Raw genomic sequence first — 7,071 nt, 5'->3', positions numbered from 1 at the left:
GTCTTGAGTTCACCAGACAGGTTGCTTGCAGCAGAAAAGTTGGTCTTACCTGTGGTCCCGAGGCTCAAGTTTGCTCGTGGGGTGTTGCTTATGAGCTCTCGGTGGCCACAGCCACCAGGAAGATCTGCACTGCCCTTTCCGGGAGTTTCCGTGCACCAGGGTTCCAGATGGCATTTGGTGTTTTCCTCTGCAATCAGTAATGTGTGCAGAGTGCAGTCTTTTCTGGTTCCCAGGCATGTCTGCCTCTCTGAATGTTTAGCTCTCCCTCCCACGGGATTTGGGTGCAGAGAACTGTTTATCCGGTTGGTCCCTTCAGGTCTGGTGGTGTCTCAGACGCAGCGGACCTGCTGCTCCTGGGCCCTCCTCTACAGGAACCCAGAGGCCGTATACAGTTTCCTCTTGGGCCAGGGATGTGGGCAGGGGTGGGCAGTGTTGGTGGTCTCTTCCGCTCTGTAGCCTCAGAAGTGGCCACCTGACCAGGCAGTGAGGGCTTTCTCCCACGGGGTTTTGAAGCAGAGAGCTGCTGCGGGCAGGGATCCGCTGGTTTGGGACTCCTGCTAAATACTGGAAGTTTCTGGTCCTAGAGGAATTTTGCCTCTGTGTGTCCTGAGTTCACCAGGCAGGTCGCTTGCAGCAGAAAAGTTGGTCTTACCTGTAGTCCCGAGGCTCAAGTTTGCTCGTGGGGTGTTGCTTATGAGCTCTCCGTGGCCGCAGCCTGGTTTTGTTTTAATAAGTTTGTACTTAACATTCTGATGACAGCAATTCACAATATACTTGGAAAGTTTTTAAGAGGTGATATGTAGAAGTCGCATGCTGTTATGAAATATGTGCTGCCTAAGGATTATCTTAAGTGGTGGTTTTGTCTGTTCTTTCTCTTAGATATATTCCACAGATAGTTTCAAGATTGAAATTTCAGTCTTCCTTTAGGTTTTCTGCTTATGAATCAAAATTTCAAAGGCTATTTTTGGCTTTCAGGAATCCATGCCCTAAATACACTATGACACTAGAGTCCATATTTAAATCAACAAAATTTTGTGTTACACCTTATGTGCAGGAAAGTGAACATTTGTCACTTGAAGCCTAGCTTCAACTCCTTACAAATAGGAACTTCAAATTAAATATAATTTTTCTAAAAGAATGGCAGAGCTGCAGGATCCAGAGCATTATTATATATACCCGAAGCTGACCTGGAATTTATATTTAGGTTATTACTTCTGTCTTTTGTTTCTTTTGTCCTTCCTAGAAACCTCCGACTTCTAACACCCTCATGTTGAATTCTGTTATATATCTTCTAAAATATTTTGCTATCTCTTATGGAGCATTTTCATGTGTTGTTAGTTGAGATAGGATCAGATTAGAATGAGTCTTGCTGTGTCAGCTCAGTTTTCCCTATTGATTGGGAGGAAATCAATGAGTTTTTAAATTAAATTCTCCTTTCTAATGCAGTGGCACAGGTGGAAGTTGGGTTTATTGACACACTGTTAAAGAGGACACAACATTGCAAAGAGAGAGGCCAAAGAAGTAATTTTGTGAGTTGAATAAATCATGATGGTTTTCTATAGCACTGGATAAAATGAGTGGACCAGAGAGCTATTCGCAAGTACACATGTCTGCTATATATGTCAGTTTTTAATATATATTGTTGATTTATTTTTGTTTATGCATATGTCTTTATCTGTCATGTATGCAGATGCCCTTAGAGGCAGAAGAGTTATTCTGATATCCTGGTAATAGAGTTCCAGATGGTTTTGAGCCATCAGCAGTCAGTCATTTGGGACCATCCTCAAGTCTTATAAAAGTGCATCTAGTACACTTACATTTTAGTTGTTGCCCAGTGACAAGGATAACCTGTAGTTTTAAATCTCTAGAATCTGCCCCTTCATGCATCCTAACAGTTCATAAAGGAGTAGGTGTTGGGGTAGGTTTATTCAAATCCTTGGATCTTGAACTGAGAGGTATCTGAGTTGGTCATTTTACAAGATCTCCTGCCCTCATACCCTTTGAGGGCAGGGAGATATCCGTTAGCAACCATTGAAACCAAGGCCAGTTCTACCCTACTTCCCATTTAAGGTGAAGAGCTCACTCTCCCGTGTAGCTGGTGACTAGTCCTCACAATTTTATGAACCTGGGGCCAGGTCTCCCTCCTGCCATGGATGGTGGGGGCAAATTAGGGGAAGAAGATAAAAGACAAGTCTAGCTCTCCTGTACTCATAATCCTCATGGCCAGCTCTTGTGCAAACTCCATATCCTGGGTCACCTCTATTATGTGTCTCAGGAAAAATTGCCCCAGAGTCCAGGCCAGCTCCTCAGAATCTAGGTAAGCCATCTGCCTGCTCTCTGCTACCTGTCTTCTCCTGCAGAGCATAACCCCAACTACCCTTCTTCTCCTTGTCATCATTCCAATGGAAGATACATACTCTACCATATGCCAGGCCAGTATCTGAAAAATCAGAAACCAGGCAAGCACCCTGAAAAACAGGCAGAAGCCTGATACCAAATAAATGAACCCTACAGGACTACTTAAACAAACCAGAAGCCATCCACATGTCCAGAGTACCAGCCCCCCAATATGGGCAGCAGAACCCTGCTGAACCAGAGACGAATCAGGCCACTTGAAATCCAATCCCCAAATTATGCAGAGATTCTTGCTGACTAGAGTCCATTCCAGCCAGAAGACCAAAAATTAAACAGAAACCAAGGAAAGAAACACCAATTGACAAAGAGAAAACCAGAAATAAGCACATAGTCCTATAAAATCTGATGCCTCCAAATCAAAATGCCTAAACATCAGTATAGAAAAGCAATCAAAACAAGCCAATGCATTATGTTACCACCAGAACTCAGTTATTCCATTACAGCAAGCCTTGAATATTTCAATACAGCTCACACACACACACACACACACACACACACACACACACACACACATACACCCTTATAGCCAACTTTATAAACATAATATAGGTCTTTAAAGAGGATGTGTATACATCCTTATAAAAAATTAAGAACAAGTCAAAATATTGGAGGAAATAAGAAAATACCTAAAAGAAGGCCAAGAATATCAGGAAACAAACAAATAAATAAATAAATAGGTAAAGGAACATGTTCAAGACCTGAAAATGGAAATATAAGCAATAGACAAAACAGTAACTGACAGAGTTCTGGAAATGGAATGTTCAGGTAGGTAAACAGGTATTATAGAGACAGTATCAACAAGAATATACAAAAGATGGAAGACAGAATCTCAGGCATTAAAGATAATATAGAAGATCATCAGTCAAAGGAAATGTCAAATTTAAGAAATTCCTAGTACAAAACATCTAGGAAAACTGAACAATGTATAATAGGAATAGAGGAATCCCAGCACAGAAACCGAAAGCAAATCTATTTTTAACAAAATCATAAGAGAAAATTTTCCCAACATAGAGAAATACATGCCTATAAAGATAAAAGAAGCGTATAGAATACCAAATATAATGGAACAGAAAAGAAAGTCCACATGCCACATGATAATTAAAACACTAAGCATAAAGAACGGGAAATAATTTTGAAAGGTTAAGGGGAAAACACCAAGTAAAATATATAGACAAATCTATTAGAATTACATTCCGATTTTGAGCTGATATTTCAAAAGCCAGACATTACTAAATATATGTCGTATAAATTCTAAGAAAATACAGATGCTAGACTACTACATGCAGAAATATTTTCATCACCATAAATGGAGAAAAACTATTGCAAGACAAAATCAAATTTAACCAATATCTATCCAAAAATCAAGCCATATAGAAGATGCAAAAAGGAAACTCCTACCTAACCTAGGTAATTACAACTAGAGGCAATAAATAATCTCACACTCCCCAAATATAAAGAAGACACACACACACACACACACACACAAACACACACACACACACACACACACTCACATTACCACCACCACCAAAACTACCACCACCAGCACCAACAACATCAAAAAATTAACTACCACTGGCCAATAGTATCTCAATATCAATGAACTCAACCACCCCCCCCCCAAAAAAAAAGATACTCATGTTAAAAGAATCAAAATGAGAACAGGATTCATCCTTCTCTACATACAAGGAGCAAAACTAATCAACAAAGATAGATTTTACATCAGAGTAAAGACTGAAAGAGCTTGAAGGAGCTCGAGACCCCATATGAACAACAATGCCAAGCAACCAGAGCTTCCAGGACTAAGCCACTACCCAAAGACTATACATGGACTGACCCTGGGCTCCAACCTCATAGGTAGCAATGAATAGCCTAGTAAGAGCACCAGTGGAAGGGGAAGCCCTTGGTCCTGCTAAGACTGAACCCCCTGTGAACGTGATTGTTAGGGGGAGGGCGGTAATGGGGGGAGGATGGGGAGGGGAAAACCCATATAGAAGGGGAGTGGAAGGGGTTAGGTGGATGTTGGCCCAGAAACCGGGAAGTGAATAACAATCGAAATGTAAATAAGAAATACTCAAGTTAATAAAGATGGGAAAAAAAAGAAAAATATTCTCCAAGAAAATAGACTGAAGAAGCAAGACAGTGTAGCTGTTCTGACATCTAACAAAACAGAAAATTAATTTTCACATGAAAATTAATTTAAAATATGGAGAATGACATTTCATACTAAATTGACCTTTCAACTCTTATCACCTATATTCCAAACAGAAGGTCACCCCCATTGGTAAAAGAAGCAAACAAAAAACAACAAGAAAACTAAATCTTAAGCCACATACCAACCCTCATACATTGACAATGTGAGACATCAATACACCAGTCTACCATTGTACAGATTATACAAATATAAACTAAATTGAGAAATAATAAAGTTAACAAATGTTATGAATCAAATGGCTCTAACAGATATCTACACGACATTTTACTCAAATTAACAGGAATATACCTTCTTAGTACCTAATGGTACTCTCTTGAAAATGGCTCATATAGTTGGTGTCATAGCAAGTCTCACCAGATACAAGAAGATTGAAATAACCTGTTAATCCTATGAAATCATCATGAATTAAACAACAGAAAGCTTAAGAACACATGAAAACCAAATAGCTCTATACTAAATTACTACTGGGTCAAGACATAATTGAAGATTTCCAGGAATTCAATGAAAATGAATTCACAACATATTGAAACTTATGAGATATGTTGAAAGATATGCTAAGAAGAAATATCATAGCACTATGTGCCATCTCAAATTAGCTACTTAACAACACACCTGAAAGCTCTAGAGTAAAAAGAAAAAAAAAACACCCCAAAAGGAGTACATGGCAAGAAATAAACTGAGGGATAGTATCAATAAAATAGAAACAAATAGAACAGTAAAAAGAATCAATGAAGCAAAGAGTTGGTTGATTGGTTATTTGAAAAAATAATAATTAAAAAATGTCAAACATTTACCCACATAAATTAAATGACAGAAAGAATATTAAAATGAACAAAATCAGAAATGAAAAAAGATAGAACAGACAATAAAGACATTCAAATGATCATTAGGTCATGCTTTAAAAAACTGTATTCCACAAAACTGGAAAATGTAAAAGAATTAGACAATTTTCTCAGTAGATATCATTTACCAAAGTTAAATCAAAATCAGATAAACAACTGAAATAAATCTACACCCCCAAATTAGAAAGAGTAATTATGTCCCAACCAAAAAAAGCCCTGGGTCAGATGATGTTAGCACAGAATTCTACCAGACTTTCAAAGAAGAGCTTATGACAATACTCATATTATTCCACAAAATAGAAACAGAATAGACATTTCCAAATAGATTTTATGAGACTGTGGCCACTCTGATACCTAAACCACACAATGATTCAACAATAAAAAGCTAATTACAGACCAATTTTCTTCATGAACACTTATGCAAAATACCCAAAACGTACACACCAGATGAATCCAAGAACACATCAAAAGGATTATTCACAATGATCAAGTCAGCTTATTCCCAGGGATGCAGGGCTGATTCAATATACAAAAGTTAGTCATTGTAATCCACAATAAAAACAAAGATACAAAATCATATGATCAACAAAGGCTGAAAAGACTTTGGAAAAATACAAACCTCTTTCATCATAAAAGTCTTTGAAAGATTAGGAATACAAGGAACATACTGAAACCTACTAAAGGCAATTTTGAGCAATTCTATAACTAATATCAATTTAAATAGTAAGAAACTCAAAGCAATTCTACTAAAGTCAAAAACAAGAAAATGTTGTTCATTCTCTTCCAATCTATTCAGTATAGTACTTGAAGCTCAAGCTGGATCAATGATACAACTAAAGGAAATCAAGGGGATACATACTGGAAAGGAAGTATTGCTATTTGTTGATGATATGATAATATGTATAAGCAATCCCCAAAATTCTACCATGGAACTTCTATACCTGATAAACACCTTTGGCAAAGTTGCTGGATACAAAATTAACTTTAAAGATGCTGAAGCTTTCTTATGTATAAATGAGAAATTGATAAAGAAATCAGGGAAATAATACCTTTCACAATAGTCACAAATAATATAAAATGCCTTGGTATAACTGTAAGCAAGCAAAGGACCTATAAGACAAAAACTTCAAGTGTCTGAGGATGAAATAGAGGAAGATATCAGAAGTTGAAAAGATCTCCCATGTTCATGGGTCAAAGAGGGTTAACATAGAAAAACTGGCCATTTTGCAAAAAAGCAATCAGTGCAATCACCATCAACATTTCAACACAATACAGACCTTGAAAGAACAATTCTCTGCTTCATATGGAAAAATTAAAAAAATGTTAAAACAATTATGTGCAATAAAAGAATTTCCAGAGTTATCACTATCTCTGATCTCAAGCTGTAATAGCTGTTACCTCTACTGGGCATACACCAAAAAGTTGCTCCAACGTACAACAAAGACACATGCTCCACTATGTTCATAGCAGCCCTATTTATAATAACCAGAGGGAAACTGGGCAGAACCCAGATGCCCTTCAACAGAGGAATTGATACAGGAAATGTGATACATCTATACAATCGAGTACTAGTTTACTGTCAAAAAAATGACTTCATGA

This window comes from Rattus norvegicus, chromosome X (genome assembly GCF_021556685.1).
Source record: "Rattus norvegicus strain SHRSP/BbbUtx chromosome X, alternate assembly SHRSP_T2T, whole genome shotgun sequence".
Taxonomy (NCBI): Eukaryota; Metazoa; Chordata; class Mammalia; order Rodentia; family Muridae; genus Rattus; species Rattus norvegicus.
This window is presented reverse-complemented; position numbering follows the sequence as displayed.